General features: G+C 47.5%; 1 pseudogene; it reads left to right on the top strand.

The window, feature by feature from the left end:
• The first annotated feature begins 203 nt into the window (after window positions 1–203).
• Window positions 204–851, top strand: LOC100757189 (annotated as a pseudogene).
• Window positions 852–9,088: the final 8,237 nt, after the last annotated feature.

Raw genomic sequence — 9,088 nt, 5'->3', positions numbered from 1 at the left:
TTCAGAAGGGCAATCTAGCAAACCGTCAGCATTTGTGGGAGGCACTACTTGGGAGACAAATGTAACCTCCAGCTGATGCTGGGTTTTAGCCTTTTCCTTCACCCACCGTGAGATACCTTCGGGGAATTCCAATGTTGGGGTGACCATTGTTTCAATAGTCTAATAGGGACTATTGAAGAGTGAAGGACACTAGTGTCTTTTAAAATGTCCCCATCTCGCTTTTTGCCAAGGTGGCACCAAAAGCGAAGAAGGAAGCTCCTGCCCCTCCTAAAGCCGAAGCCAAAGTGAAGGCCTTGAAAGCCAAGAAGGCAGTGCTGAAAGGCATCCACAGCCACAAAAAGAAGATCTGCACGTCACCCACCTTCCAGCAGCCCAAGACCCTGCCGCTCCAGAGACAGCCCAAATACCCTCGAAAGAGCGCGCCCAGGAGAAACAAGCTTGATCACCATACCATCATCAAATTCCCCCTGACCACTGAGTCAGCCATGAAGAAGACAGAAGACAACAACACACTTGTGTTCACTGTGGACGTCAAGGCCAACAAGCACCAGATCAAACAGGCTGTGAAGAAGCTCTATGACATTGATGTGGTCAAAGTCAACGCCCCTCATAAGGCCTGACGGAGAGAAGAAGGCATACGTTTGGTTGGTGTCTGATTATGATGCTCTGGATGTTGCCAACAAAACTGGGATCATCTAAACTGAGTCCAGCTGGCTAATTCCAAATAGACACTTTTCACCATAAAAAAAATATCCTCAGGCTGGAGAGATGGCTCAGAGGTTAAGGGCACTGGCTGCTCTTCCAGAGGTCCTGAGTTCAATTCCCAGCAACCACATGATGGCTCATAACCATCTGTAATGAGATCTGGTGCCCTCTTCTGGCCTGCAGGGATACATGCAGGCAGAACGCTGTGTACATACATAATAAATAAATCTTAAAAAAAAAAATCCTCATCTCTTCCAGGCCACGTTGATGGCTGGTATGTGGCCCCTGTGTGCAGAGAACATCCCAGGGTTATTGGCTGTATCCTGAGCTCTGGGTGACCCTCTTACCTGCTGGAGAGAAAGGGTGGGCTGTGAGAGTGTGCAGTGAGGCTGCAGTGGTTGCTTAAGCCACCCAGATCTGACAGGGAACATGTAACACCGAGGCCTTGTTGATGCATAAACATGGCTCTCACCTAAAGGGAAAAAGATTATTCTGAAGTCAAATATGATTGGGTACAGCCTGGAAACATGCAGGTCACCCTCAACACTGTGGTCCAGTGCCACAACAGTTCCATGAAGCCTCTACAGGAATAGAACAAAGAAGAATTCACCAGCCAGTGGCAGGGGGGTGGATCTCTGATTTAAGGTCAGCCTGGGCTACAGAGAGAGAGACTGTCTCAAAGAAAAATTAATAAATCAAGGCATGTTTTAAATACGCTGGTGGGAACACCAGGTTGCAGAAGCAAGGGGAGCTCTGCTGAAGGCCTCAGGTGCTGCCTGGTGGTGGTTTGTTAAGTTACATCCCCAGAGAGCTCAGTGACACCTACTAAGAGTCATTATATCCCCAGAGAGCTCAGTGACACCCACTAAGGGTAGGCCAGACCCTGGTGGCTGAGGAGTGGCCATTATGGGCATTAAATAATTTTGCTCCAGCTCTGCACCTCCAGGGGAAATGATGCTGTCTGGCTCCCATGGGCACCTGACACACGGGGTGCATGTCAACTCATGATGGCACACTGTGCTGGCTAGTTTTATGTCAACTAACACAAAGGAGGGAAACTCAATTGAGAAAATGCCTCCGTAAGGCCTTTTTTAAATTAGCGATTGCTGGGGGACCACCATTTTGGGTGGGGTCAATCCTGGGCTGGTGGTCCTGGGTTCTATGAGAAAGCAGGCTGAGCAAGCCATGTGAGCAAACCAGTAAGCAGTACCCCTCCATGGCCTCTCATCAACCCCTGTCTCCAGGTTCCTGCCCTAAGTTCCTGTCCTGACTTTCTTCAGTCATGAACAGTGAGTGATACAGAAGTGTAAGCCTAATAAACCCTTTCTTCCCCAACTTGCTTTTGGCCATGGTGTTTCATCACAGCAATAGAAACCCTAAGACACATACAAACAAACACGTAATTTTTTTTAAGAAATAAAAAAATTTAAATAAAAAATTTAAAGGTTCATCTTATTTATTGTGTGTGTGTGAGAGAGAGAGAGAGAGAGAGAGAGAGAGAGAGAGAGAGAGAGAGAGAGAGAGAGAGAGAGAAAACATTATACTGTCATGGGCTCATAGAGCCCAGCTGGAGAATCCAGAGTAAGAATACTGGCTAGACTAGACTTCCAGTGTGACTCACCCTCCGCCTGCTCCTCTGTAGTCCACTTGTCCTCACCAGGGTAGGTGAAGCTTATTGACACAGCTGTCCCTCCTCCCACACACTTAGGGACACTTCTGGCCGTAGCATGCAGTGTGATTGTTGGAGCGCAATCTTGTTCTGGGAGTTTCAGGCAACTGGCCCCTTGCCAGCCCAACCCCAGCTGTCCTCTCCGTGATCTGCCCAGTGGGCCACTACCTGTCACAGGCTAGGCTTGGCTTGCTCACGGATGCTCACGGATGTTCACGGATGCTCACGGATGTTCATGGATGCATTGCATGTTCTCTTTATCAGTCACCTTCTGTTAACATAGCACAATACTGCCCGGCGTTGCCTTTAATCCCAGCACTCGGGAGGCAGAGGCAGGCGGATCTCTGTGAGTTCGAGGCCAGCCTGGTCTCCAGAGCGAGTGCCAGGATAGGCTCCAAAGCTACACAGAGAAATTCTGTCTCAAAAAACCAAAACAAACAAACAAGCAAAAAAAAAAACATAGCACAATATTCCATACATCAGGAGGATGTGTAAACATACTAGAACCTTAAAGAATATTAACGTGAGGCCTAGCAGATGCCACATAGCTAAGGAAACAGAACTTTTAGATGTTTCTAGTCATCTCCCTGACTACACCTCTCCAACCTCAGAACAAATATGCCTTTTGCAGTTATTATTCCCTGGTTTTTCTTTATGGGCTTTACATTATTGTTAGGGTTTGCCTTTGTGTTGAAGGATGGATACTGTATGCCTCTGTGACTTGTTCCTTTAATTCCATGCCATTAAGGGGATTCATCCATGTGACTGTGTGGGGCACGGATGGCCCATGGTCATTACTGTCTACCATTTCAGACCAAGCATGTGTAGCAATGTAATTACCCATCCTAAGAGCAGTGGGTGTTCAAGTCTATGGTTAATATGACTGTTGTTGGGTTTATTCTCGTGTCCTGGAGTACCACTTCAGAGTTGTTCTAGTTATACCCACGAGTTGCATTTCTGGAGCAGGGTGTGGCCACTGCTAACCTGACTGGGAAGCAACAGGCTGTTTTTCATGGTTGTACGATCTCATCTCGTTAGTAGCCGTGGGATCTAGCTGCCCTACATTCTTGCTAATCTCCGTTGCTGTGTGAGGCAGCTTGTCTTCTCTGCAACTGAGGAGCAGCAGGCATCCCCAGTTAAACTGTTTATTTATGTATTTGTGTCCTGTGTGACGTGGGGGGGTATGAGTGTGGAGGTCAGAGGAGAGTTGTCAGGAGTGGATTTATTCTTTTGATCACATGGTGATTGAACTCAGGTCACCAGGCTCCAAGACAAGCACTTGGACACCCTGTCAGCCCTTGGGGCCTGTTTGAGCCATGAGTAAATGGACATGGGCTTGTTAACGGTGTGGTTTCTTATATATCAGTGATTCTCCTCAAACATCGACAGCCGTTAAATCCATCATTATGGATAAAATTGGTGCAAACTGGTCACATGGATTCGGCAAACACTGATGTCCAAGTTGGCATATTGGCAAGTAGCACATAACTGCTGGTCAAGAATTTAAAAGATCTTGCCTTTCTTCTTGTTCTTTTCTAATGTTCTTGAGTTCTGTTGCTTTAAAATGTGTTGCTGAGCATCCCAGTTTGCTTTTTTGTCTTCAAACTGATGACATTTTCCCTGTAATTCTTTGTGCTTCCAAATTCCTTTTCACTTGCTCCTGGCACCGCTAACCCTTGTTTCAGAGTCCTTTAGGCTTTGAGCTTTTTCTTCGACCGTCATCTCAAGCACCTGTTTCATCTCCATCGTCTTCATCTTGGCTACATGTTCCATTCTTTCTTTTCCCATCTGAGCCAGAGGGCTCTTAGTAAGTCACCACTGCTAGTTTTTCAGTCCTGTATTTCTCATAGTGGGCATTATCAGTAACATCCTGCATGTGTGTTCTTATTAATGTATTTCCTAGAATTGTAAAATCACAATCTTCACCATTTTTCTTTTTCTTTATTGAGAAATACATTTCCCCCCTTCCCTTCCCTCCTACCCTCTCCCTCCCCCCCCTCCCGCCCCAACTCCCAGTTTACTCAGGAGATCTTGTCTTTTTCCCTTTCCTAGCAGATAGATGTATGTCTCTCTCAGGGTCCTCTTTGTTACCTAGGATCTCTGGGGTTGTGGCCTGTAGCCTGGTTGTCCTTTGCTTTATATCTAATATCCACTTATGAGTGAGTGCATATTGTATTTGTCTTTCTGGGTCTGGGTTACCTCACTAGGATGGGTTTTTTCTAGTTCTGTCCATTTACCTGCAGATTTCAAGATGTCATTGTTTTTTACCACTGAGTAGTACTCCATTATGTAAATATACTACATTTTCCTAATCCATTCTTCGGTTGAGGGGCATCTATTTGACAAGGTCTCACTGTGTAGCCCTGGCTAGCCTGAAACTCACTATGTATAGACCAGGCTAGATTTGAAATCACAGAGATCTTCCTGCTTCTGTCTCCTGAGTACTGGGTTTAAAAGTGTAAGTCGTCATGTCCTCCTCCTCCTCCTCCTCCTCCTCCTCCTCCTCCTCCCCTTCCTCCTCCTCCTCTGGTTCTTCAGTTACTTCACGTTGCATCCTTTCCATCTCACACATCTTTGGTTGGTTGCTGCACTCGGCCAGTCACCCGCATGGTGACTACTTAGCTGCTCTCAGCCATCCCTGGAGACAGATGCCAGCACCGTCTCCAGCTTACTAAGGGAGAGTAAAGTCCAGAGAGAGTAAGCAACTTGCCCAGGTCCTACAGCTAGTGAATGGCAAAGCCAGGACCTGTATCCTGGAACTACAGGATCCGTGCCACAGCCCTGACCACAGGGTGGCAAACAAAACCTCAACCTAGTGCATTGGCACATCAGTCACTTCCTCCCTTGTAAATAGGAAAAGAGCCACCTCCCCAGACAGAGGCTGGCCTCTGTCTTCAAACTCTTAGACTTCTCTTTTTTCTTCCCTTTCTTTACATTTATTTGTTTTGCTTTTGTAGGCAGAGGTTTTCGTCAGGACTGCTGGCTTCCCAAATAACCACACAGAGACTTCTTATTAATTATAAATGCTCAGCCCATAGCTTAGGTTTGTGACTAACCAGCTCTTTCAAGTTAAACTGATCCATATTTCTTACCTAGGCTCCACCACGTGGGGGTTTCTTTGTTCAGCACAGCATGTTCGGCTCCTACACCCTCTGCATCTGACTGAAGACTCCACCTTCTCTCAGTCTGGCTCTTCCGCCTAACCTATTCCTGCCTAGCTATTGGCCAGTCAGGTTTGTATTAACAATGAGAGCAACACATTTTTCACAGTGTGCAAAAGGATTATTCCACAGCATGCTTTGCATTTTACACTGAAGAAACCACAGATTCTTTTTTCCCTCTATTCTCCAGTGTGTGTGTGTGTGTGTGTGTGTGTGTGTGTGTGTGTGTGTGGTGTGGTGTGCATGAATGTATTTTTTCTTCTGCATGTGTATGCATGTTTGTGGAGGCCCAAGGCTAATGTCTGAATCCATCCTCAGTTGCTCTTGTACCTTATTACTTGAGGCAGGGTCTCCCAATCAAACCCACAGTTTGCCAATATGGCTAACCTTGCTAGCCAGTTTGCTCTGGGCATACTCCTGTCTCTGCCTTCTGAGACTACAATCCCAGACGGCTTGCCTGTGTCTACCCGGCATTAATCTGAGTTCTGGTCCTCATGCAGGTGTGGCGAGTTCTTTAACCACCGAGCCATCTCCCCAGCCCCACCCTTGACTCTCGGATCTCTCCAGGATACTGCATGCTGACAGGTGCCATGGTCAGTAGGTGCTTATAGGGGAATGGCTGAGTGGAGTGCGGGGCAGACAGGAGCCTGCAGGCCTGGGCTGGTTTTGCTTGGCTACAGCTGTGACAGAAAAGGTGACTGAAACTGTGAGGACATCCTAACATGAAGAAAATGGAACATGTGCTGAAGACGGAAGGCTGGGACCCAGCTGCCAAAACTGATATATATATATATCCCAGAGTCCCTTGTACCCAAACATAGCACTGGCAATGTTGCACTTACTCTCTGATCTGAAATGGGCAATAATCAGATTTGCCTTCTGTCTTCTCCTTTCTGTTTTCTCAGGGTCAAGTTCAAGGTGACTTTGGAATCCACACTTGGAAGACCTTCGCCAGCCTGGGTCTCTGAAGGGAAGTGTGGAATGGAGCTGTCCCCACCTGACCCTGACACATAGTGAGTTCACTATTCAGACCTAACCACACTACTCAGTAGTGTCCGTGTGGGCGGGGCATAAGCCACAGCATGAAGGCAGAGGCCAGAGGACGACTTTGTGGAGTGAGTGCGCTCCACTTTTATGTGGGTTTCAGTGATGAGTTCGGGTTGCCAGGCATGAACAGCAAGTGCCTGGACCAACTGAGCCATCCCCTCACCCCTGACCCACCTTCACCGGTGGACTTGGGCAAGAGAGGCATGTTTATAATGGCTGGTTTTGTCCATCTGTGCGTCCTAGAGTTTCTGCTAGAGGAGCTGGCCTTTCGGGTGAATGCATCCCCCATAACACCCCCTTTTGTATCCGACCCTGGAGCCATCACCCCACCTTTCAATAATCTGGGGAGCTCCATTAGTATTCTAACAGGATTTGAAAAGATATGCCCCAGGAGCCACACCCAGTGTTGAAAGAAATTACATGTTGTTTTGGTTTGGGGGTGCCTCACTGCTGCCTAACCAGACCCAGCAGTGCAGAGCACACCTCTGAGGCAGGATAGAAAGACAGGAAAAACTATGGGGACATGAAGGGGTTCTTCACCTTTCTGCCTCCCAGTTATGAACCTACAGTCTAAACCTAGGAATCTTTCTAGAAACCCCATTCACAAGGAAGGAGCACACACTGCCTCTTGGCTTTAACTGACTGTCTGATAGCCCCATCCAAGGCCTCTCCACAGACATCCCACAATCTCAGTCATCATGAGAAAGGAAAGGGAACCGGTATACATGGATAACGCTAATGTTTCTGTGATCCAGCAGAGCAGAGCCACCTATTTCCTGGCTCAGACGGGAGCGGCCAGGAGAACAAGGGTCCCAGAAGCCTGATAGTCATTCAAGCCACTCCAAGCCGGTGGCTCCCAGGTTTGGATTCTGAGATGGGCATGGACAGTACAAAAGCAAAGCTTTACTGAATTGGAAAGCAGCTTCCCACAAGGGAATGGACTTGAAGGTGTGTTGCCAGCCCTGCGGGCCTCCTGGTTCTGTTTTCCGTCCTAATTGGCTTGGGCCGTATGTAAACTGTAATTGAGTTTAGAGATTTCTGTTTGGCTGAGTTGGATGGGTGTGGGGTGAGGTAGGAGAAACAGACTGGAGGAGGGGAGTGGGGTTGACTAACAAGTCTCAAGAAGGAAGGAGGAACCGGAAAGTGAGGAAAGCAGGTGTCAGCAGCCATTACTATTACCTTGGTGAGTCAGAGCCTTTTAAAGTTCCCAGCTGGGTGAAATGCACGGCTTTGGGGATGATTTTTTTACAGGCTTTGGGTCCCGTCTCTACATTACTGTCTGTACAGAGTTCATTCGGAAGCCTCCCACTAGTTTTCAGCCGTCTCCTTCTGAGATGAGCTCACAGCCCCTGCAGAACTCACGGAAAAGCCCGCTCTGCCAGGGGCTTCTCTTTCCTGCCTAGCTTTACTGTTCTCACTCTACCACTAGCAATGGATTAATGCCACTCTTTCTGGGATTGCTCATACTGCACTTAGGGACATCTAGTGAGATGTGCCACTTCCTTGGAAGCCCATAAACACACCCATGCTTTTGGGTGCCTTTTAGTTTTTTATATATATAAAAAAATACATACATAAACCAGGTGGTGGTCGTGACAGATGCCTTTAATCCCTGCACTGGGGAGGCAGAGACTGTGGATCTCAGCGAGTTCAAGGCCAGCCTGGTCTACAGAGTGTGTTCCAGAACAGCCAGGACTGTTACACAGAGAAATCTTGTCTCAAAAAAAAAAAAAAAACAACCAATATTCAAAAATAAAATAAATATATGTATGTGTGTATGTGTGTGTGCTACATGTGTGCAGAGGCCCACAGAGGCCATAAGGGGGCACCAGATCTCCTGGAGCTAGAGTTACTAGACACTGGGTGCTGGGAGTTAAACCCTGGTCCTCTGGAATAGCAGTAAGCACTCTTATACCACGGAGCCATTTCCTCAGCCCTCGGGTGTGTTTCTCCTCATCATGTTCTCTCAGAATGTATTAAGGTTATCTTTAACAAAACCTTAAACTCTGCTTTATACTGTCTACTTCTGAAATTCCTTTCTGCACTAAAGCCATGAATCCTGGTTTGATCTGAGCCAAGATCCTTAAAAATTAGGGAGACTCCTCAGGTTTTGAGGGTGACAGTGTTGAGCTGTGTCTCTGTCCCTTTGCAACTGGCACTTCCAAGCACTCAGAACTCCTGCCCCAATGACGCTGACTCCAGCTCCAGTGGTTCCTGGCAGCTTGCTCAGTCCAAGTCCAGCAACTCACCCATACCATCTATGTGCTCATGAAACCCCGGGTCATCCTGTAGCCAAGACAAAGCACTCTCACCCTATTGCCCAAATTGGGGGTTATTGAGCCTCAAATGCCACAGTTGCAAGGAACCCCCCCAATTTAATCACCAAAGAAAAGCTAAGACTAGACCCAGGGCATTCGTGCTTCTGCTGATTTATTGGCCAGCTGGACCCACAGATCACACATTGTGAGACCGCCAAGCCCCTCATCTCTCCCTGTCTGTGGAGAGG

The sequence above is a fragment of the Cricetulus griseus genome, chromosome 2 (genome assembly GCF_003668045.3).
Source record: "Cricetulus griseus strain 17A/GY chromosome 2, alternate assembly CriGri-PICRH-1.0, whole genome shotgun sequence".
Taxonomy (NCBI): Eukaryota; Metazoa; Chordata; class Mammalia; order Rodentia; family Cricetidae; genus Cricetulus; species Cricetulus griseus.
Note: the sequence above shows the minus strand (reverse complement) of the source record. Positions and strands in the feature narration are given on the sequence as shown.